This window comes from Armigeres subalbatus, chromosome 3 (assembly GCF_024139115.2).
Source record: "Armigeres subalbatus isolate Guangzhou_Male chromosome 3, GZ_Asu_2, whole genome shotgun sequence".
Lineage (NCBI taxonomy): Eukaryota > Metazoa > Arthropoda > Insecta > Diptera > Culicidae > Armigeres > Armigeres subalbatus.
In genome coordinates this window covers 169,723,323-169,748,998 of record NC_085141.1, presented here as the reverse complement: position 1 = coordinate 169,748,998, position 25,676 = coordinate 169,723,323, and the positions used below count along the sequence as shown (strand labels likewise).

Sequence of the window (25,676 nt, the reverse complement as noted above, 5' to 3'; positions counted from 1 at the left end):
ATCATTTCAAATTTTCCACCATCCAGCACCATTTCGCTACCACCACCACTAATGAACCCACGTTGATTGCCAGCGACCATGTACTTCGTTTTACTGGTATTGATCGTGAGTCCAATCCTCGCTGTCTTCTTCTTAAAAGGCACAAAAGTCTTTTCCACGGCACGGCGATCAATCCCGATAATATCGATATCGTCCACAAATCCCAGGAGCATATGCGATCTTGTGATAATGGTACTGCTTCTTTGCACACCAGCTCTCCTGATCGCTCCCTTGAACGCTATATTCTACAGTAGATTCAAGAGTGCATCACCCTGCTTTAATCCATCTAAGGTAACAAATGACGTCGATATTTCATCCGCAGCCCTTACACTAGATTTCGATCCGTCCAACGTTAAACGAATCAGCCGTATCAGTTTCGCCGGAAAACCATGTTCAAGCTTAATTTGCCATAATTCATTCCGTTTCACTGAATCGTACGCTGCCTTGAAATCAATAAACAGATGATGTGTCTGCAAGTTGTACTCCCGGAATTTATCAAGGATTTGTCTCAGGGTGAACATCTGATCCGTTGTCTGTCACTCTCTGACACTCCACATCGAACCAACCCGTCCTGGGTCGCCTCTGTGCAGTGCCTACGACTTCTCATACTGTTGTGCTCACTGCTCCATGGATCGACTCCCATAGATCGTTGATGTTGTCGCTAACGTTGATAGCACTTATCCGTTCGTCGAGCTTCTGGCGAACGGATAAGTGCTAAGGTATAAGGTACTCAGATACCGAGTTTCCAATCATAGTCCTTATTTCGTTGCCGGGTCGGTTGCCAAAAATAACGTTCTCTTTCTCTTCTATCTCCATTTTTCGTGGTATTTGAGAGGCTTCAGTAAGCTCCCTTACCGAGGTCGCGTTACCTACATCGCGCTGGTGGGGCTGCCACCTTAGGTATAGCTGACGCGATACAGCATTTCGTCGATCAGCCGCTAGGTACCAGGCAGACTTTGTTTGAGCCGCACATCCTGGTGAACAGGCGCTCGAGGCGTACCCCTTCTCACTCTAGCTGGTGTCAGAAGGAGAACAGTGCCCAGGCTGCACTACCAGCTAAGTACACAACCTTTAGCTGGCGGTCTTTTGTGATCGGACGACCCGTGGAAGCGTGAGATAGGAACTTGTGGGGAGCAGAGCTCTGTTGGGCGCTCCGGAGTTAATGGTAACCTTTTCAATTGGTTCCGATCATATACATCTCGGTTCGTTAATTGATAGCTAACCTAGGCCACATCAGGTATTCCTCAAGGCAGTCGATTCATCGAGCGAGTAACTTGCGTGGAAGATTTGGATGTACTGCTGGATTCGTAATTAACCTACTGAAACCATTACAACGGAAACTATTACAACTCGACAACGGACCAGATCTTTACTGTACGGCAAATCCTTCAAAAATGCCGTGAATACCAGGTCCCAACGCATCATCTGTTCGTTGATTTCAAGGCGGCATACGACAGTATAGACCGCGTCGAGCTATGGAAAATTATGGAAGAGAACAGCTTCCCTGGGAAGCTTACCAGACTGATCAAAGCAACGGTGGATGGTGTGCAAAACTGTGTAAAGATTTTGGGCGAACATTCCAGTTCGTTCGAATCGCGCCGGGGACTAAGACAAGGTGATGGATTTTCGTGCCTGTTGTTCAACATTGAGCTAGAAGGTGTCATGCGGAGAGCCGGGTGTAACAGCCGGGGTACGATTTTCAATAGATCCAGTCAATTTATTTGTTTCGCGGATGACATGGACATTGTCGGCCGAACATTTGCAAAGGTGGCAGAACTGTACACCCGCCTGAAACATGAAGCAACAAAAGTTGGACTGGCGGTGAATGCCTCAAAGACAAAGTACATGCTTGTGGGCGGAACCGAGCGCGACAGAGACCGCTTGGGAAGCAGTGTTACGATAGACGGGGATACCTTCGAGGTGATCGAGGAATTCGTCTACCTCGGATCCTTGCTAACGGCTGATAACAATGTCAGTCGTGAAATACGAAGGCGCATCATTTGTGGAAGTCGGGCCTACTACGGGCTCCAGAAGAAACTGCGGTCAAAAAAGATTCGCCACCGCACCAAATGTGTCATGTACACGACGCTTATAAGACCGGTTGTCCTCTACGGACATGAAACATGGACAATGCTCGAGGAGGACTTGCAAGCACTCGGAGTATTCGAGAGACGGGTGCTTAGGACCATCTTTGGCGGTGTGCAAGAAGACGGTGTGTGGCGGCGAAGAATGAACCATGAGCTCGCCCAACTCTACGGCGAACCCAGTATCCAGAAGGTGGCTAAAGCCGGAAGGGTACGATGGGCAGGGCATGTTGCAAGAATACCGGACAGCAACCCTGCAAAAATGGTGTTCGCTTCCGATCCGGCAGGTACGAGACGACGTGGAGCGCAGTGAGCGAGATGGGCAGACCAGGTGCAGAACGACTTGGCGAGCGTGGGGCGTATTCGAGGATGGAGAGATGCGGCCTCGAACCGTGTATTGTGGCGTCAAAATTTTTGATTCAATGTTATCTGTTTAGATGTAGACTAAATAAATGAAAATGAACCATTAATTTAACTTATGTTATTGACAAATCATCAGGAGCTCTTGGATTAGTATTTTGAGTAACAAAGAATTTTACAACAACGGAACCGAGTGAATCAAATCAGTCCAGCGTCGTTTACTCATCGTTTACCTGACTATGGACTACGTTGCCAATTGATTGATCTACAACCCCTGCACATCCACTGAGATGTTTGCGCGGCATAGACCCTCGCCGACATGTTGCAGGGAAGGATGGATCGTGAAACAATCTTCCAGGAAATACATATAAAAGTTCAACCCTGACCGTTGCCTAATAATTCGATGCTGCGTCTCTCTCATCGCCGTACTAATAGACGAATGCAAGTAAAAATAAGAAGAAGACACACGACGGTGTTAACTTTGACAGATCCTACAGCACAACATAGGAAGATAATTTTAAAATGCTTATAATAAATTCTAGACAAATTGTGATTAAAAAAAAGGAAATTTGCAAATCGGGTTCGTGTCGCGTTTAGGTTTGCTAAATGTGAAACCCGACCATCTCAATTACTAATTCTAGAGTTTGGTAGTTCGCCAGTCTCTAGTTTTAGTGATGCTAGTTTCAATTAATATCTCTATGCATTGATGAAATCGATGAATATGCGATGCATTGATCACACCTCCCCCAGTGTTGGAGGAGAGAATCTAATTTAAATACCAACAAGCTTGAAATTAGGACAACTTCAATCAAATGTATCGCAAGCTTTCTGTGTCCACACACCAATCGATTTAAAAATGACTAATGAATATATCGACTCACAGTCTAGTCACCATTGCATTTTTCAATATTATAAGGTAAAAGTTGAATGTTTCCTTAATTGAATCTAATTTAGACGACACATCCAAACGCCTACGGTTTGGTTGAAACAATATGGTTAGAGTTCCTAGACTTTTATCTATTACAAATGGTGATGATTATGAAAAGTACTAAAGCACAGCCAGAAATATTATTCAAATTTACATTTATTTTGATGCACATATTTGTTGCATGTAAATAAACACAAAAAAAAGAAACAGCCGTAATTTTGAAACGATATTAATTCAAAATTACACGATCATGTAAAAATAAAGTAGCATAAATTTTTAATTTAATTGAATATAAATCTAAATTTACACGACGGCTCTAATTACATTAGAGCTCTTATGAATTAGACACTATATAACATGTCGATCAATTTTCATTGTTTTTTTCAGTGAAGGCTCTGGAAGAATACATTGTATGTTCTCTTCTTAAACCGAAATCATTGACACATGTATCGCGAAATTAAAAATGTTTCTTCATATACGCACGTAATAGAAAAGTTCGTCAATATCTTCTCCTGCCGTATTTTAACGCTTGCGAAGCTTTCCTGTGTTTGGTTTTGCTTGGCTAAAGCCCAACAGTTGGCAGTAGTTTGCGTTAGGTAGCTAGTGGTTACAGCAGCGAAATCACATTCAAATATCAGACGGTGTAACTTTCTCTTCCATGTCGTGTATATGAAGGATTGCGGTTTGCAATCTGGGAATTAATTAAATCCCAACGTTCAGAAGTAACGCGAGCGTAACAAAGATAACAAGCTGCTCTGTTTGGCTCTGCTTTTGACTCACCGGTTTTGCTAATCAAGTAAAGAGACATTCGACAGTCAATTCCAGGTGGGTTGGCTACAATCCAATTAGTCACTCACTTTGTCAGCGTATTCCAGTAGTTCTCGGCAATTCAGTTCTATAGATGTTTTCGAAACGAAATCAATCCTTCAGATGATGCTTCACTTTATCATTATAAAAGGTATCAAACCAACCTAGGGAGGAGACCGGTACAATTATCCACATAATTTTACAGGCAAGATTAATGGTCGAACGAGTAAATTATATTTACCTTATTTGTAAATGTATTCTACATTGGGATGCCAAATTCAGCGTGGAACACAACTTGTTGCGTGCAAATCTGGTGTCTGAAGTATTTGTGGGATATAGCACACCATACCCAAACCTGTCTTTATCTTTTATAAACGTGTAAGATGGCTTAGGAATGGCAAAAACTGTCTGAAAAAAAAAATTACACTCATACTTCCAATCCGTTCTAAGGACTGTCGAATACATCCTAGATCCTATTAAGCCCAACTTTCGTAGGCCTGGATTATTTCGTCACAAAGTACAAATTTGCTAAGAAATTACTAATTTGTCAGCCGATCATTTCTGGAACTATAAATTGCAAAACATATACATAAGTGAGAGTTTCTTTAAAAGCCACTTTTGCCATACCTGAAGAATTACGAGGATTTTAGGCTATTTCGGTCTGATCTTGCTTTATGCGCCCATATGCTAGGATCCTGTAGATGTGATACAAGGGAAATTGTGCCAAAGGTCATAAATTATCTGATATAAACGCAGAGCTTCCCCCGATTGGAATTAAAAATATTTGAGATATCATTAGGCCAGCCCTTAAAAAAAATCCCAAATATTCGAAAAAAATAAGCTCCAAATTTACCACGCTGAGTCTGGGTCAAAGTGACCAAATAGATGGCAAAAGATGTTGTACAGTACTTGTACGCATCAATCCAAAGTAACATTTTCCTTGCTTCTCAGTTTCATGTAGGTTTCAGATAGAGTTTATCTCAGCAATTCACTATGCTAGCCTATCTGTTTTATGAACGTGATATTTGGAAAAATATTAGGAAATTATTATAGGTATTCTGCAATGCTTGCTGAAAACACAACATAAGAACAATCCTTTGCTTAGCAAACTATGCATTCATCATTGTTTCAGTACTAGGGTTGTGTCCTTTTATTTCTATTGTTTTGCGTTGCTGGTTGAAGCATGCCGAAATAAGCACGTATGTGTAGAAGTGGCCAAATACTAGCGTTGTCGTATGTTCACCTTAATTAGCGTGTACAGAATGATTTAAACCCTTACGATCTAAGACTAAACACGTGATGCTTTACCCACCATCAGCAGAAAGATCTGAGATCGAAATGCATTATTCATCACACATTGGTAGTACGGGTACTGCCCTATCATTTTTTATTGTGTCCAGTTGACCAACTATCACTTTTGCTATGAAACAACGTTCATTTCCCTTAATTAAAAATAATAAATTAATGAGAAAAGTTCACGTTGGCGCTGTGCTGCTCAACATCCAAACGTTTTTTTTTGTGTCTCACTCTGTTCATTCTCTTAATTGAGAACGCAGCATTCTCTGAGCTCATTTCGAAAGCTAACATCCGAACTTCTAGCCATGTAATCATCGCCACGTATAATTCAATAAAAAATACTGTCACGATGGATCGAGATTGTGACAACGAGCGAAAATTAAGTTGACTCAAACTGCGTTCTCCAGGGACGAGAGGTTTCGAGTAAGGACAATTGCCGTTTACATTTGGCCTTATGGATATTATATGTCTACTTCATTATGCTTTCTTCTTTTTTCAATACAAAACGAACTTTTTAAAATGTTTGAGAGTCAAGCTTCATGTACCATTGAGGTTATGTATGTTTGCAAAAGTGTATCCCTGGCTGCCGGCTGGTCACTGTGTGATTTCACACTGCGTTCCACTTTATTGGTAATAGATAGGCTTTTGAGATATTGGTTGTTATTTTCTTAGTTTCTGTTTTTTGCGGAAAATGCACGTGCTTACGTGAATCAAGCTTCTTTTGCGAACAGTTTAATTCGTCAGATGTGTCACGCCGTTGCATTCTTTATTGGTGTTTTACAATTAGACAATAGGCAAGATTTTTAGAAGTCCAGCATTTGACGATTTTGCTAAGTTTTTAATTCTATATTTAATCATTTATTCGTATTCGAAATGTTTTTAAGCGGCACGGGCGATTTTCCAATGGATTCTTTCATGATAATATTGCTTTCTTTTTTTTCGACCAGTTAGTTTGTAATTGTTTTTATTTAATAAAGGGTGTACGGAATCAAATTGCATCACTTTGAACTACTCGCCAACAACTAGTCTATCCACCAATTGTAATGAAATTTTCAGGGACCGAAATACAATACGTAAGCTTTGACTACGTATAACTGTTTCACTTTAATTCTTAAATACGTCCAAATGCTGAAGCTTTTTCCTTAAATGAATTCATAAGATTTTGTACATGTCCTTAACTAACATTTTTCATCCTGCAATCCATCCCAACTAAAAAAATTAACTAATTTTATTGTCTCAGTCGATTGTTTAACTTAAAAAAAGTCAACTTTACCAAAGAAACCATATTTTTTGACGCCTCTAACTATTACAAAAATCGAAAACAAAAAATCAAAAAAGTGTTGCAGTGTGACCCGGCCTGAACAATGAGATTGAGGCTCTCCCAAAATCTGACAAATATAAGTCCAAAATCGGATTTCAGCGCTTTTCTGATTTTTCTGATTTTGGTTTTTTACTATAAAAGCGACAAAACAGAAAGTTTTTTGGAAAGTTTACCTGTAATAGTCGGATGATCGAAAATGTTGACGTTGGAGTTAGAAACCAATACGAAATGTTGACGCGAAGGCCAAATCAACACTTTATGTTCCGTAATGATCAATTTCTGAGGCTTTCGAAGCTCGTGTTTTCATTCCAGACCACTATCTTTCGATCGGCCGATTCTGGTGATGTTGGGGTCAAAGGCACAACATTGGATTACTAACATCTTTTTATAAGATGTGGAATATGGAGGTGAATGCGCAAGATTTATTTGCACACATCCTGTTCCTTCGGCTGTTTTTTTCGAACTACTGGAAATTCCATAATGAAATTCACGCAGTGTGAATAACACATGCTGAAGCCGTCTTCCACAAAATTTCGTTAAAATCAGCCCAGGAGGCGAAATGTTATCGACTTTTGGAAGTGATGCAATTTGATTCCGTACACCCTTTACATGCTTAGTGAACAATTAAATTAATTATATAAAGGTCTGTCTCATTTTGACATCGATGAAAAATGATTCGATATCTGTCAAAGCTGCATCCCCATTCTTAAACCTCTTTTGTGCATCCAAATTTTAGTGATGTTTTTGCTCTAATTCATTCAATTTTTGACCGATTTGTTTGAAATTTTTTAGACATAAACTGAAAATTATCATAGTTTCAGAAAATCGATCGATTGGACATGTTGGTCCTACGGTTCCGGATTTATACGGAAACCTAGTGGGGTCTGTCAATGGGTGGCCATTTAGGACATTTTTGTCTTTTATGTTTGTTATGCGTATCAATATTGTATCAATATATTCGTGAAGAAAACTTATTTGCGATGCTTCTGAACGAATTTGGAGGCATGATGGCCATACTGGAACCGCTTCCGGGGTTCTAACTGGGGACGTATAACCGAATACTTCGAAATGTATTATAAGCAGGGCTGACAATAGTCATTCTCGTCGTATGACGGACGCGAAATTAAAGTCTTTGTCATAACATCGCATGACGCAACACCTATTCGTTTTCTTCACGATGCATGCCTATCACGAATATAGTCCCGGATCCAAAAGTTATGGCGATTTTCGTCGTCACTTCTACACACAATTGATTGTATGTCATTATAGACGGACTGGTTAAAAACATAATGGCGTCTCAAATAAACAAATAATGGGAACTTTGGTAACATAAATGTATCGATATCATTCATAACGCTTTCATTTATTTATTTATTACCAGACTAAGGCCGGAGTGGCCTGTGCTGCACATAAAAGTCTTCTCCATTCAGCTCGGTCCATGACTGCACTTCGCCAACCACGCAGTCTGTGGAAGGTCCGCAACTCGTGGTTCATTCGCCTCCTCCACGTACCGTCATATGGGGGGAAGATGATCATTGAGGCGAAGATGATCATTTGATGTGTCAGTCAAAAGTGCCTATTTTTTTTATGAAACGGTAGTCAACAATGTTATACGTTCAAGTAATGTTATCGCTAGGTAGAAAAATTGAGTTTTTCGATAATAATCATGAAAATGTATTGCGTGGAAGAAAGAGAGAGATAGTCATAAATGACACTATTTTCGTTTCAAATATTGACTTCGTAGACTTCTTTACGTAGTAAATTCAACATTCATACAAATAACCTAGTGTATTTTGACGGCTAGGTCATAATGATTTTAGTAGAGCTGTCTTGATCAACTTCACCCCAAACCAGATTTCTCAAAAAATGTGTGATAATTTAATTTATTTTAATAAATGCGAATTTCAGAAAACTAAAGTTGTTGATTATTAAAACTAAAGTTGTTGACAACATATAGCAGTAGATGTATTGAAAATATTTGTTTCAATTCAAAATGTAAACACCCATTGTTATTGCATGTTTTGTCTTAAAAATGATCATCTTCCCCCCAGTTGACGGTACCGTCCACCATCTGCACTCCACCATAGATGGTACGTAACTCTTTCCTTTTGAAAACTTCCAGTGCGCGTTGGTCCTCCACGAGCATCGTCCAGGTCTCGTGTCCGTAGAGAACTACCGGTCTAATAAGCGTTTTGAAGATAGTCAGTTTGGTACGGCGGCGAACACTATTCGATCGGAGCGTCTTGCGGAGTCCAAAGTACGTACGATTTTCAGCCACTATGCGTCTTCGAATTTCTCCGCTGGTATCGTTATCGGCGGTCACCAGTGAGCCCAAGTACAAGAATTCTTCAACCACCTCGATTTCGTCACCACCGATAGAAACCCGTGGTGGGTGGCTTACATTGACCTCTCTTGAGGCTCTTCCTATCATGTACTTCGTCTTCGACGTGTTGATGACTAGTCCAATCCGTTTAGCTTCGCTTTTCAGCCTTTTCCTCTCAACGTGGAATGATATCAATGTCGTCGGCGAAACCAAACAACTGGACGGACTTCGTGAAAATCATACCACTCGTGTCAATCCCTGCTCTTCATATTACTCCCTCCAAAGCGATGTTGAATAGCAGACACGAAAAACCATCACCTTGCCGTAACCCTCTATGCGTTTCGAAGGGACTCGAGAATGCTCCTGAAACTCGAACTACGCACATCACCCTATCCATCGTCGCCTTGATCAACCGTATCAGTTTATCCGGAAATCAGTTTCCGTGTATTAGCTGCTATAGCTGGCCCCGATCGATTGTATCATATGCGGATTTGAAGTCGATAAATAGATGATGTGTGGGCACGTTGTATTCGCGGCATTTCTGCAATGGACCTGACTTGCGACAGACCTGACGTATGGCGAACACCTGGTCTGTGGTAGAGCGTTCACCCATAAATTCCGCCTAGTACTGGCCCACGAACTCTCTTGCAATTGTTGTTAGTCGGCGGCATAAAATTTTGGAGAGTACCTTGTAGGCGGCGTTCAGCAATGTGATTGCGCGGTGGTTGCTACAATCCAGCTTATCGCCCTTTCTGTAGATGGGAAGCACGACACCTTCCATCCACTCCTGCGGCAGAGCCTCATCCTCCCAAACCTTGGTAATCACCCAGTGCAGTGCTCTAGCCAGTGCCTCACCACCGTGTTTAAACAGCTCTCCTGGTAGTTGGTCAACTCCAGGGGCTTTGTTGTTTTTCAGCCGGCCGATCTATTCCTGGATTTCCTGGATATTCGGAGCCGGAAGTCGCATGTCCTGCGCGCGTGCTCCTAGGTTCATTACCATACCGCCACCGTTGTCTGCCGCCACCTTTGGATCACCTCACGCTCGTTTGTAAGAAGGTTCCCGTATATGTCCTTACACATATCGGGCTGTAGCACGTGGCCCTTACGTGAACGGTTCAACTTCTCATAGAACTTTCGTGCGTTATTAGCGCGGTACAGTTCCTCCGTCTCTTCACGGTCTCGATCTTCCTGCTGGCGCTTTTTCCTCCGGAAAATCGAGTTTTGTCTATTCCACGCCCGTTTGTATCGTGCCTCGTTGGCCCTCGTGCGGTGTTGCAGCAATCTCGCCCATGCTGCATTCTTCTCCTCAACTAACTGCTCATATCAGTCGTTTCTCTGATTCGGAGCCACCGTGCCTAGTGCAGCGGTTGCGGTGATTCCAATGGCGGATCGAATATCTCTCCAGTCATCTTCAAGAGATGCTGCGCCTAGCTGCTCTTTCGCAGCTCTGTCGCAGCCTGCGAAGCCTAGCGACTTGTAGTTCTATGTTCCAAGCTTCCAATCGTGATCCTTTATTCATCGCCTAGGTCGTTGCCGATTGTATCGAGTCGTATTATCTTCTATGTCGTTCGTAATAGTTGTTTTAAAGGCGGCTTATTGGGCCTGCGCAAACCTCCTGTCTCGTCGGAGGGCCGTCGTGTCAGGGCTGTTTAGTGTCCCACCTTTCGTGCGTTATTAGCGCGGTACAGTTCCTCCGTCTCTTCACGTTCTCGATCTTCCTGCTGGCGCTTTTTCCTCCGGAAAATCGAGTTTTGTCTATTCCACGCCCGTTTGTATCGTGCCTCGTTGGCCCTCGTGCGGTGTTGCAGCAATCTCGCCCATGCTGCATTTTTCTCCTCAACTAACTGCTCATATCAGTCGTTTCTCTGATTCGGAGCCACCGTGCCTAGTGCAGCGGTTGCGGTGATTCCAATGGCGGATCGAATATCTCTCCAGTCATCTTCAAGAGATGCTGCGCCTAGCTGCTCTTTCGTTGGCAGTGCCACTTCCAGCTGCTGCGCGTAGTCTTGGGCTAGTCTACCGTCTTGTAGCCGGCCAATGTTTACCCAGCCAACACAAAGTCGCATATGCTGGCGAATAAGTATACATGGTGTAGGCGATTCAGGTGCATGCCTCCATTTGACTGCATGCAAAATGTATCTATATGACCTCCACTTTGTACACTTATTCGCTATGATATACGATCTTGTGTTTGCTGGGTAGCCGCGGCGGACAACTCCGAAGCGTGTTGTACACCGTCGAGAGTTTCAAGCGCAGGCATACTGCAACGAGGTAGTGGTCGGATTCAATATTCGCACTGCGGTAAGTGCGTACGTTCGTGATGTCGGAGAAGAATTTACCGTCGATTAGAACATGGTCGATTTGGTTTTCCGTTACTTGATTAGGTCATTTCCATGTAGCCTTGTGGATATTCTTGCGGGGGAAGAAAGTGCTTCGGACTACCATTCCGCGGGAGGCTGCAAAGTTTATGCATCGTTGGCCGTTGTCGTTCAATACGGTATGCAGACTATCCGGTCCGATGACCGATCTATACATTTCCTCCCTTCCTACCTGCGCGTTCGTGTCACCGATGACGATTTTGACGTCCCGCAGTGGGCATCCATCGTATGTCTGCTCCAACTGTGCATAGAACGCTTCTTTTTCGTCGTCGGGTCTCCCTTCGTGTGGGCAGTGCACGTTGATGATGCTATAGTTGAAGAAACGGCCTTTTATCCTACGCTTGCACATCTTTGCGTTGATTGGCTGCCACCCAATCACGCGTTGCCGCATCTTTCTCAGTACTATGAAGCCGGTTCCCAGCTCGTTGGTGGTGCCACAGCTTTGGTAGAAGGTAGCCGTTCGATGCCCGCTTTTCCACACTTTCTGTCCTGTCCAGCAGATTTCCTGCAGCGCTACGACGTGGAAGTTGCGGGGATGTAATTCATCGAAGCGAAGCCTAGCGACTTGTAGTTCTATGTTCCAAGCTTCCAATCGTGATCCTTTATTCATCGCCTAGGTCGTTGCCGATTGTATCGAGTCGTATTATCTTCTATGTCGTTCGTAATAGTTGTTTTAAAGGCGGCTTATTGGGCCTGCGCAAACCTCCTGTCTCGTCGGAGGGCCGTCGTGTCAGGGCAGTTTAGTGTCCCACCTAACACCAGGACTTGGGCTTTCATACGTTACTTAAAATTCATTATTTCAAAGGATTAATAAAAATCTTCGCTCGGCAGCTGCCGCTTGAAGAATAACAGTATGAAGTCTTCGTTCTTTGATGTCGTCATGACGATTTGGTTACACGACGAAAGCTAACGTTGTTGCCGGAGACGAGCCAGCCTAGGGCTGAATGTCTCCTTAATAAAAAAAAGATGACGTCGTGCGCGTCATTGACGATGTGTCGAGTAGTAATAAAGACACTTCAAATCGTCGCTACTGTGGCATTTTGTGCTGTGACGATGACTATTGTCAGCCCTTCATGAGGCATATCAATCATCGGTAATTTTTGCCGAAAGTTATATTGAAACTATTTTTTGATTTCTGCTATCAATTTTGATCCTTTTGATCCTGTTGATCCAAACACCTGGACACCTGGAACCAATTCCGGAGACCCTGTGGAAGACTTGAATCCGATTTTCGAAAAGAACATAGCATGCGACATATCAAACTTCATAATTCTCCATGGCAAAAATGTAGGTTAACATTGTTTAGGTCTTGATTCTACTTCTGGCCAATTCCGGGAAAATCCGGAACTCGAAGGAAGCGGTATGGAAGTTTGTTTTATAAGTCAAGGTTCGTTACTAAATCTATTAGTTGTACGCTCATTTTGACTTTTCGAAATCATATCGAGAAAAAACAATCATAGGTATGCCTCTAATATAATTTTCGTGCACCCGGAGCTGAAGGAACTTCCGGCGAAATTGCTGAAGAAACTTTCGGAGAAATTGCTGAATGAGCTTCCGTTGCTATTCATGAAGGATCCGCCGGAGGTATTCCTGAAGGAACTTCCGAAAGAAATTCTTAAGGAACTTCTAAAGGAATTGGAATTGGAATTTCTGAAGGAATTTCCGGAGGAATTGCTGAAGGAACTTCAATAGAAAATCCTGAAGGAAGTTTCGGAGGTATTCCAAGAAGGAACTTACGGTGGAATTCCTGAAGAAACTACCGGAGGAATTTCTGAAGGAACTTCTGGAGGAATTTCTGAAGGAACTTCCGGAGGAGTTGCTGAAGGAATTTCCGGAGGAATTGCTGAAGAAACTTCAATAGAAATTCCTGAAGGAACTTTCGGAGGAATTCTTGAAAGAACCTCCGGAGGAATTTCTGAAGGAACTTCTGGAGGAATTCCAGGAGGAACTTCCGGAGGAATTCCTGGAGGAACTGGGATTGTATTAACTCGTCTTATAACAGGTGAAAACATTCCACTAAAAAGCTCAAAATAATTTTCTTATCAGGTGATATTAGGTTATATTAAGAAATACTCATCACGTTAATATAATTTGCTACTTTAGGTATTGATTTGGTGGCCATACAACGTTTTGGAGCAATAATCCAGATCCAGGTTTTAGCATCTGGAAGGGAAATCAACGTGAGGAAGTTTGAAATGTATTGCATGGAAACAGCGAAGCTCTTGATTGCTGTATATCCCTGGTATTATTTACTCGCAGCCGTACATAAAATTCTAATACATGGTGCACAGATTGTTGACTGCTTCTCGGTACCGGTTGGGCAGCTATCCGAAGAGGCACAGGAGTCGCGAAATAAAGATTTACGGCATTTCCCAGAACATCATACTCAAAAAATATCAAGAGAAATGACCGACATCGATATAACAATTAATTTAACGCTGATTGCAAGCTTGCGCAAGATCAAACCGAGACCTGTACAGCCATTCGTATCTGACGCCAAATACATGCTAGACATTGAAGATACGGATGAAGATTAAATGGTTGAGAAATGAACTACTTAATAAAACTATATGTTATTGCAAACTTAAAAACGTAAACACTGTGGATATATATTTTTGTTGTTGTTTAATGATATTCCCCATCTTCATTGTCTTCGTTTTTCATGAGGGAGCATCCACAAATTACGTAACGCTTAAAGGGAGAGGTGGTGACGGTCCATACAATATTTTCAGATGTTTCATACAAAATGTGTGACATAGAGGGGGGGGATTGGTTGAAAATGCCCTATTTTTGCGATACGAAATTAATGGATCTTCCCTGAATAAAATTGAAAACGATTGTAGTAAATATAAAAAAAAATGATATTTTTGGTTAACGTATAGGCGTCGACGATACAAACAGATTGTTAAGAAAATTATTTTGAGCTTTTTAGTGGAATGTCTTCACTTGTCATATAAGACGAGTTTGTACAATCCCATTTAATTCCACCACTTAATTGTACCATGACAGATACGTATTTCGACCTCAACAGTAAGGTCGTCCTCAGTGTCTCGTACGAGACGAGTCAAGTACGAGACACTGAGGACGACCTTACTGTTGAGGCCGAAATACGTATCTGTCAAGGTACAATTAAGTGGTGGAATTAAATGGGATTGTACAAACTCGTCTTATGACAAGTGATACAAACAGATACAAATGAAACTAATTGGAAAAGGATGCTTTTATACTAAACCTTTGAATAAGCATTGATTCGTCTGACACTTTTTGCAACCTTGCAAGATATTTTGATATAAAAATAAGTTATTTTTTATGTAAAACGCGATTTTTCTTAGGAAAAATTGAGTAATTGACTTGATTTTTCGGTAAAACTAGCGTTTTTTTAGGTCCCACTTGCCCCGGGGTACCTTAATTACTTTTTATAATGGACAGTCACTTTAGCTCGGAGAATTAAGTGACAGAAAAGTACAAAAACAAACTTTTAATGATAGTATAATTTAATTATTGCGAGAGGAGTTCACACCTGGTGTATTTACTTTTCTTGCACTATTATTCTCTATTTTACACGGTACGTTGTTTCTTCAATATAAGAGCAGAGGTCGATAAAAAAAGGTTTCTTTTCGTGCTCTATCTAACAACGTGTTATTGGCCGGGAGCATCTTGTAAAACGTTGTTTCGCGCCAGACACAGATCCCGGAGGAAACACGGAAATGGGCAAAGTTTCTTTGGTTGACTTTTGGCTTTGCATGAGCGCTAACAGCAGCACGAGCTGTTCGTTGAATTTTCGTGTATCCTGTAAGAAGTATGTCCCTTATGGGATTCGGTTGGTAGGTACCAGAAGACGAAGAGATTTAGTAACAGAAAACTAAAAGAGTTTATGAAACATATATACTATATAGACATTTATGTTGCAATATCGTAAATAAGAGTCCGCTCGTTTTATTTTTATTTTTGAATAATAGTTTCTTCTTCTTCACTGCTTCAAGTTGAAACTCGCCTAACTTTCAAGTGTTCTATACTCCTGTCAGCCTCGAGAATAAAGGCGTATGTTTGCCAATTACGCGAGCTCAATTTTTGGTCCGATCAAGGATGCTTTCGGGTGGAAAAAATTCTAAAATATTCGAAAAGTATCATAAAACTTTGAAGGGAATTATAAGTTTGAAAATGATCCCTGAATAAACTATATTTTGCGAAGAGATAACTTTTATACATATTGAACACGAAAATATTAGTTTGTGCAACTAGTTGCAGAAATATGATTTTTCAGCACAAATTGTACGTTTATCCAACGAGATTTGCCAAGTTGGATAAATCACTCGCGGCTTTCGGCAGTCTCTTCGTAATACTGTGAAGATAGTAAATGTCACTAATGAGCGGGATTGAATAACCACAGTACCACCTAGAGGTAAAAAAGTGAAAAGTATTCATTTTCCCATATATTTGGTCGATTTTTCCATATAAACTTCATGCTTATTGAGCATTCACTTAGACTTGACGGATCTGGCTGAATTTTTTTTATAGTACTGCCGTAATCTGACAAAGTGACGTATACGCCATTTTCTAAAAATAGTGTTAACGAGTAGTAAAGGTTTTTATTTTTTTTCATATAAGAGTGGTCTCATACCGAGGATTATATTCCAATGAAGCGTTTGTATGAGTGAAGTGAAGCGTTTGTAACGAATTCGTTTCCAGTAAACTGTATCAATACGCGAAATATGAAAAAAATGGTTGCATTTATTAATTCAATTATACAATTCTGAAATAAAATAAAAAAATCTAGAAGAAATAAAAGAGGCACAATTTTATTGGGAAAATTACCTTTCCTTATACTTAGTGTATAAGAAAGACAAAATCGACCTGGCGGAGGTGGTGCCTTTCTCGTGCATTATAAATTTTATTGAGAAAAACAAAAAGGCTAAAATAGTATTTTAGGGAGATAGACTTTATCATTTACAATGAGTTCCCAAACAAAAATGTATCCAAATGAAAATGTTATGAATTTCTGGGAAACTATGAGCATAAGCATTTTAACCGTGCAATTCATTGTTGCTACTTCCTGCTACATATTTTTGCAACTAGTTGCACAATCTAACATTTTCGTGTATAAGAGTTTTTAGATTTTTTTCAACTCGTCGACGCAGACGCATGGCTGTTACTGGAGCAACTCCAAAGCTTTTTTTTCCTGTTCGGGTGTGCCACTGCGACCAATTATTAGATCTATTGTAGCGTTACCCGTATCCTTAGTGTTTAAGTGCATGTCGAATTACTCCAGTGCTATTGAGAAGCAATGCAGTATCGGTTTCGATACAGTTGTTGTTTTGTTTTCTCAAGACCACCATGACAAGGTCCCGCTATTTAGACCCTCATAGAGAGCAATCCCATTGAAGGCGCGCCCCTTATCAATAGGAAATCAATCCTTTCTTGAGAAAACAGAACAGTAATACTGTTTTTGGCCATGCATCGGAGCCCTAGCCACATCTTTGTCTTGCTTCTAGAATATCACCAGTGAAACTCTTAAAACCCTTTTTTAGCTCTGTCTACAAGACCATTTCAAGCAAGAGAATTTGTTCAGTAATAAGAACTTCCGTGTGTTCCTCTCACTACCATTGTTCACCAGTTCAAGAAGAGTTAATACGTATTTAAACCCCTAACTCGATTTTTCCAGCAATCAGTTCAGCCTAGGACCGGGTATCGAGGTTTTTTAACTAATTCTTTTAAAAAGTTGTTTCCGCTGCTTACAGTTTAGCCTCAAACAAGAGGAATTCGAGTCTTTCAACTGTCTGCAAGGTAACATTAATTATGTTTTATTTCTGAGATTGCTGTTGGTAGCGAGGACTATATACGATGAATCCTTAATTACCACAACTTATTGCCCTAGCTAGAAAAATGGATTAGGCTAGGGCTCTGTTTGGTAGATCTTACAACGCAACACACTACGTCAAAGTGATCTACCGTGTTACGGGAAAACTCCAAAGCTTAGTTAGGTCAGTATGGCAACCGACCTGAAGGAAGCTTGCACCAAGCCAGTATTGCACGAGAAGAAGGCTACTAAGATCCGTCGGGAGAAGGTTGAGCATTAGGGTGGTTCAAAAAATTGATTTTGCTCCACAGCGCGAAGGCGCCATTGGCCCAGAAGGGGAGTGCCCGTAGAGGAAAGGGCACACCTTCCAATGGTAATGGCAGGAAGGACAGAAGCGAAGTAATTATCGTCAAGGCTGATGGTAAGAGCTATGCTGACGTTCTGAAGGCTTTGCGGGGCGATAAAAAGCTCACTGGCCTAGGGGATGATGTCAACCGCATCCGCAGAACGCAGAAGAGCGAGATGATCCTCGCCCTGAAGCGGAATGCTGCGCGGAAGAGTCCCGCGTATAAAAAATTGGCAGAAGAGGTGGTGGGTGATGCAGTTCAGATGAGAGCCCTATGCCCAGTAGAGGTAATCCAATGCCGAGGCCCGGACGAAATAACCGAAGCCGGTGAACTGGTAGCTGCACTGAGAGATCAGCGTGACGTTGAAATCCAGGATACCGCGATTCGGTTGCGAAAAGGTTATGCTGGAACGCCTCCTCCTCCTCCTTATTGGCATTACATCCCCACACTGGGACTGAGCCGCCTCGCAGCTTAGTGTTCATTAAGCACTTCCACAGTTAATAACTGCGAGGTTTCTAAGCCAAGTTACTATTTTTGCATTCGTATATCATGAGGCTAACACGATGATACTTCTATGCCCAGGGAAGTCGAGACAATTTCCAATCCGAAATTTGCCTAGACCGGCACCGGGAATCGAACCCAGCCACCCTCAGCATGGTCTTGCTTTGCAGCCGCGTGTCTTACCGCACGACTAAGGAGGGCCCCGCAGGTTGCCTTATTCCAGGTCCTGTGGCTGACGCCAATAAGGTACTGAATAAGGCCAAGCTGAAGGTAGGTTGGTCGGTATGCTCGGTGAGCGCAAACCAATAACACCAGGCCTGGTTCAAGTGCTTCGATTACGGACATAAGCCATATGACTGCAAAGGTCCTGATCGGAGTCGGCTTTGCCGGAGGTGTGGAGCTGAAGGTCACAAGGCTCACACCTGCCAGGGCGCATCGAGGTGTTTGATCTGTGGTCCTGGCATGGACAACAAACACCCATCCGGTGGGCAGGCATATCCGACCTCCAGACGGGCTTGGTCAAGCAAATAGCTCAGCTAAATCTCAACCACTGCGAGGCAGCGCAAGCGCTGCTACAACAGTCGGTGCATGAGAATAAGACTGATGTTGCCTTGCTATCCGACCCGTACCGCATCCCTGCTAAACATAGCAGTTGGGTTGCGGATAAGTCTGGAATAGTGACCATCTGGACTTGCGGGAGGTAGCCCATCCATGAGATAGTGTCATCTCCTGATGATGAGGGTTTTGTTATAGCAAAGGTAAACGGAGTTAACTTTTGCAGCTGCTACTGTCCTCCAAGATGGAGCATAGAGCAGTATACTAGGGTGTTAGATAATCTTGTAGCGAGACTAACAGGTAGCAGGCGACTTCAATGCGTGATCAGTGGATTGGGCCTCTCGGTTCACTAACGCTAGAGGTAATATCCTGCCAGAGTCTCTAGCGGTACTGAACGTAGTCATGCTGAACGAGGTTCAAGCGTCAACGTTCAGAGGACCGAATGGCGAGTCATGTATCGATGTGGCCTTCTACAGCGCGGGACGGACGGTGGAGCCTGAATGGAGGGTATACGTTTTATGGTCAGCTATACCGCCAATAGAACCACGCAGTTCGACCCAAAACTGCTGGAAGAATAACTACGGTGGGAAAATTGGACTCTAGGCCTTAGTGGTGATGAGTTATCCGATGTCCTTACATGAGCAAAAAAAGGTTGCGACGTGCTAGAGCCGAAACGGACAGGCTGAAAAGACGCAGGCTGTTCCAAACAGCGAGCAGAGCTCTGAACTACGAAATCAAATGTAGTAAGAGAGCCTGCTTTGAAGAGCTGTGTAGGATGACCAATAATACTCCATGGGGGATGCATAGTGATGGCTAGGACCAACAGCACACCTCCCGAGAAATCCACGGAGATGTTTGTTCCCGGTTTGTTCCCGAAGCATGACTCATCAGACTGTTCCGCAACACCGTACGAGTCAGTGAACGTGGTACCGCTAGTGACTAACGATGAGCTTATCGCCGTTGCAAGACAACTTAAGCTAAACAAGGCAGTAGGGCCGGATTGTATTCCTAACATGGTCCTTAAGCATGCGATTCTTGCCGCTCCAGATATGTTCAGGAGCTGCCTCCAACGTTACTTGGACGACGGAAACTTCCCAGATCGTTGAAAACGGCAGAAGTTGGTGCTATTGCCTAAGCCTGGGAGAACCTTCGGCATACAGACCAATTTGCCTACTCGACACAACTGGTAAGTTGTTAGAGAGGGTGATCCTGAATAGATTGATGGACTATACGGAGTGTGCTGGTGGCTTATCAAGCAACCAGTATGGGTTCCGTACAGGCCGTTCTACCATCGGAAGAATTCGGTCGGTAACGGAAACGGCTAAGATAGCGCGTGGTTTGAATAGGAGAGGTATTAGGTACTGTGCATTGATTACACTAGATGTAAAGCATGCATTCATTACGGCTGGCTGGGCAGCTATAGTTGATTCCCTGCATCGCTTGAGAGTCCCAGATTATCTGTGCAGGATTCTGAAAAGCTATTTTCAGAACAGAATATTGTTAGTCGACACCGACGCTGGTCAGCAGTCGATTGAAGTGTCAGCAGGTGTTCCACAGGGATCGATTTCCGGACCGGTTCTGTGGAATATCATGTATGACGGAGTATTACGCTTAAATCTCCCGGCTGGTGCGAAAATAGAAGGTTTCGCGGATGATGTAGTGCTAGAGGTCACAGGCGACACTTTCGATGGAGTTGAATTGAAAGCTTCGTACGCGATTAGCAGAGTCGAAGAATGGCTCAACTCAAGGAGGTTGGCGTTAGCACATCACAAGACAAAGGTTGTTGTGGTGCATAACCACTAGACTGACCCAGCTTAGTATGGGGAGAAAAAACAGTTGTCGAATTCCACGGGGCACCCCCAGGATTGTGTCTTTTGGTAAGAAAATCAATCTCTGAAAATATCAGCTCAATCGCTAGTTGCATAAGCTGGCGCATTTGATTTGATGTTTTATGGGGATTTCAACCAAAATATATAGAAAAATACACCTCCGTCACTCATTCGATCTGGAAATTGGCTCTGATTGCTCGATTGAGCTCAGAATTGCAAAAAGGGCTGTTGGTATGCTACAGAACAATTCCACAGAACATTGCACGATGATTAAATTTTGTTTCCAGGGCCAGTCTAATAACCACCATGGGTTGCAGCAAGCGAGGATAAACGTAGGGACCTGCATAGTTAACTCCGTGAGGTCATTAAAGCATCTGGGCGTGATGATCGACGATAAGCTCAATTTTACGAGCCACGTCGATTATGTATGTCAAAGGGCTTCAGTGACAATAAAATCTTTATCGCGAATGATGTCCAACGGGTCGGCGGTGCAAAGTCAGGTGCGTAGGCTTATAGCGGGTGTAGCATTGTCTATTATCCGATACGGCGTACCAGCATGGTCCAAAGCACTAGAGGCCGGGTGCAATGTTAAGAAATTAATCAGGGTACACCGGCTGAAGTGTCTGCGGGTTGCGAGCGCGTACCGCACCATATCTTATGATGCGGTGTGCGTCATTGTTGGGATGATGCCGATAGATATACTTCTGGAGGAACTGGGTGCAAGTGCGATGTGTCAAGAGAGCAGCTTCGTTGCTCAAATGACAAATAGCATGGGACGCTGCAGTCAAAAGTAGTTGGACTCCGGAGGTATCGAATTGGATTAGTAGAAAGCATGGTCAGGTCAACTTCCACCTATCACAGGTGTTATCTGAACATTGCTGCTTTAAAAAGTTCCTGCATAAGCTGGGCCAGATTTAGGGGTGGTGGGGCGTGGCCCCGGGCCCCCACAATTCTTATGTACCAAAACCAACCTTTTTTTGTACATTTTGGGGCCCCCACAACCTGTTGGCCCCGGGGCCCCCTTCCGGCTAAATCCGGCCCTGTGCATAGGGTTCGCAGATTCTGCGGAGTGCCCGGAATGTGTAGGTGAGGTAGAATCGGCAGAGCATGTGATGTTTGCATGCCCGCGATTCGATGTTGAACGCAATGCCATGTTGCTTGTCAGCGGCATGGATACAACCAAGTTTTTTTTATGTACAGGTTATCCGACTTCGTCAGTAGATGGGAATAACCAGCGCGGGGGGGAAACATACATTTTCAGTGCAAAACGTAAACAAACGAGCATAAATTCCATACAAAAATCCAAGATGGCTGAGTTGGGGATATTGACAAGTCGGATAACCTGTATGTAGGATATATAATTAGTACGATCAAATTGAATACCAAATTGGTTCCGACCTCTCATAGTTAAGAGCGTTTCCGGTATATTTGCGTTCAACGACCCTTCAGAAGTATCCGTTCAAAGTACACAGTTATATAAACTATTCATAAATGTTTAAATTTGGTATTCAGGTTATATGGAATGCGGTGAACACAGTGTCTCAACAGATTATGTCGAAACTACAGCGCGGGGGGCGTCTTGAACAAAACCAGCAGCTGCAGTAGAGACTACTGTGATGCAATGTACACCATGCGCAACCCAACAACAAAAATGTCGCGGGTGGGCTGGTGGGCGGGTATGTAGATATAGAGGTCATTGCGGCTCAAGGGTGGCGTTTGTTGTCGGGGTGCTCGTCTCCTACGCGAGTTAATGATACAGACCGATAGGTTACTATCATAGCTTGCGATCGACGTGAGCGTTCTCAATAGTCCTCCCCTGATGTATTGCTTAATTGCGGGACGGGGGATACGGACTGGCGAAAGGGTTTTGGTTTTAGTGGGTGGGGTGATCCCATCCCCACACTACCTGAGTTAACCTCCTCAGGTGTCTGTTTGGGCCCTCCTTAGCCGTGCAGTAAAACGCGCGGCTACAAAGCAAGACCATGCTGAGGGTGGCTGGGTTCGATTCCCGGTGCCAGTCTAGACAATTTTCGGATTGGAAATTGTCTCGACTTCCTTGGGCCGACCTGCGCACACCAAACACTCGGGCGAAGCCGAGCAAGCCAGCTGCTTTACCTGCACTTTGATTTTGCAGCACGCTTAAACGCCGGGCACATCGAGCCCCCCATGGGGTGCTTGCTGTTCACAGCTTAGCTGGAACAAATCAAACAATTAGGAGGGTTCGTGCAGCATTGTGCCTTATGTCCCTCCAATCCGCAGCGTCGGCAGAGATTGCTTCTGTCAGGGCCTTTGCAGTCCCATTGCTTGTGCCCTGGTTCCAGGCACTTGAAGCAAACTTCGGGTTGCTCGTATATGCGCACAGGGCATACCGACCATCCCACCTTGACGCTCCCTAACTTGACTACCTTGGAGGCGTCCGCTGCAGATAGCCGAACCAATGCTACCTGCGTCCCTGCCGGACCTTTCCGTAGCCGAACGGCTGCGGTGGGCGTCTCCACTTCACACTGTCGCCGCAGTGCCGTGACGAGCTCTTCGACTTCAGTGATCTCGTCCATGTCTTTAACCCTTAGATTCACCTCCGTCGTGAGTGCCCTCACCTTGACCGTCTCGCCTAGGACCTCCTCCGCCAACTTCTTGTAGGCGGCGCCCTTTTGCGAGACGCCCCGCTTCAGCTCGAGTATCATCTCGCCCATCCGGGTACGTCTTATTCGACGTACGTCGGCGCCGAGTTCACCGAGCTTGACGTCACTCCTCATCGCCTTCAAAACATCCGAGTACTTAGCCTCGTCCGCCGTGATGACTAGGGCATCTCCCCTGGAGCGATTGGCGCCTACCCTAGACTTCTTGCTACCCTCATTCGCCTGGGCCTTCTTTTCGGCCCTTGACGTCTTCGGTTTCCTCTTGTTCTTGACCAGGGTCCAGGAGGCGTCATTCCCCTCTATTTCCCTGGTCTGGTGCGGCTGAGAACTTTCAGCCTGCCGTAACCCCTTACCACCACCGTCTTGCCTGAGTGGACGGACCTTTCCAGGTCCTTCCTCCTCGGTTTTGGAGGTACCTGACCGGGGTTCAGCTTCCCAGCCCCACTACCCTTGTTCGGGGTAGTAACCTCCGCGTTTTGGAGCGGCCCCAGGGAGCTCATCCCCTGGAGACTGTCTCCCCGTTTTGTGTCTGCTCCGTTGGAGTAGTCACCCCCGACGTACCCGCAAATACTTGAGCCTCAGTCTGGGTAGACTTTAACACCACCGTCTTAGCTGGCACGCCTTCGGTCGACTCGACCTTGCCCGAGTCCGCGAATCCTTGGGCCTCAGTCTGGGTAGACCTCGACTCCACCGATTTCACGGGTTTACACTTGGCCGTCCCGACCGCCCTCTCCAGCTTGGCGTCCAGCATCGACTTTCGAAGTTTCTGCAAGCTCCTCTTGAGGTCCTTGCTGATATCATGCTTCGATGACGCAAAGTCGATGATGGCGTCCAGCTGTTCCGTCGCCACCTCGAAGGCCGAAAGCCCATCGCGTTTGCGGTTCATCGCCTTCACAAGCCATGGGCCATCAATAACCCCTTCCGGCGTTTTTCTAGCCGAGAGGAAGGTTGAGTGACCCACGCTGGCGCTGCGCACTGAGCTGCCGACTATTGCCTCTGGCCTCCTAGGCGGAGACCTGAACAACCCACCTCTTGCGAAGGGGTTGTCGCCTACACTACTACCACTAATTGAAGAATTGACTTGGTTTTCCATTTTGGTCCCACGAGTTGCTCGGGAAAAGAGGTCCACCACGCCAGAGCCCAGCATAACGCGGTAAGGGACAATTACTGTGGAGGGTGCCCAGGTACCCCACAGGCTCCGTTAAAGGCCTAGCTTATTATTTCACCCCCTGGCCATGCATCCCCTCGGCACGGGTCGCTTGACGCCTTGGGATTAGGGGTTAGGGACGATGGTCCCGGTCTAACTCGCAGTGGCCATGGGGAGGGGTCGTCAAGCCCTTGGACAAAGTCCCTGCTGCCCCAAAGAGGCTTGGGGTTATGCATTCTCAATGTACATGTTTCGGAAGCCCATTTTTTTAAGTCAATAACGGCGGCGGCCTCGTCCTTTCGGTCATATAGGAAAGGAAGGATTGTTAGTCCGACTGTAGTTGCTGCTAGAGCGCACTAGTTAATAAATTTGCCAGCCGCACAAAGCAGAACAAAATAGGCAAATTTAATAAAAATCTATCCCAGAGTGCGCTGCGTTAGATTGAGTGAAACCGGCTTGTTTACATTCTAGTTTGAATTTTCGATCATCAAAATTATCTCAATATTTATTCAACACACCTTCATTTTCCATTGGCAATGGGTTTTTCTATCGCTTATTTTTCTACTATGACCAATCCTGTGTGATTTCGATCGAAATTAACGATTCCGGGAGTTCATAACCTTTGGTCCGGATCGACTTTTTTTCACATTTCTCTCGAAAATTGTATGTAACAACTACCCGGATTGATGTGGATTGCAAAGAAAAAATAATTTATCTTCAATTTCCATAGTTTCTGATTTCCCAAAAAGTATATTTTGATCAGAAAATGGGAAAATGTTCGTCTTTGGCAAGTTTCCATTGGAATATGTTTAACCCATCACCACAGACAAACAGACGTAACAGCTAGAACAATTTGTTTTAAAATCCATCGCCCAGTTACTTTACTACCACCTCACGTGCATGTTGCACGAAATAAAGTTTAGTACGACAATGTCAACAGAAGGCGCCAGTGTGAGATGTCAAATACAAAGGTATACGATGTGAGCGCCCCTGGATGTGGAGCTCGCAAGCAGTTGAATTTAAAACAACCGTTGAGCTCATGGTGGATGGGAATTTCATCAGTGTTACGTCTTTTTGTCTGTGCCATCACGTTTTTCATAGTTTTCAATCTGACTACCAGATGTCGAAGGGATCGCTGAGTTTCAACTAAATTTGCCTATATATTCGGATGATCGTATGATCGTTCTGTGTACTTCTCGAAAACACTAGCACGCTCTCTTCTCTTTATTTATCCACCGACCGCACAAACTCGGATCTTGCGACTTTTCTGCGTCCCAATATGAACGCGTCCAATCTATTTTTTGTGAGTGACGCTGTCATTTTTT

General features: G+C 43.9%; 1 protein-coding gene across 1 annotated transcript in view; it reads right to left on the bottom strand.

The window, feature by feature from the left end:
- LOC134224126 (acetylcholine receptor subunit alpha-like 2) overlaps nucleotides 1-25,676 on the bottom strand; it is an 88,079-nt gene that overhangs the window by 49,172 nt on the left and 13,231 nt on the right. The window lies entirely within an intron of this gene.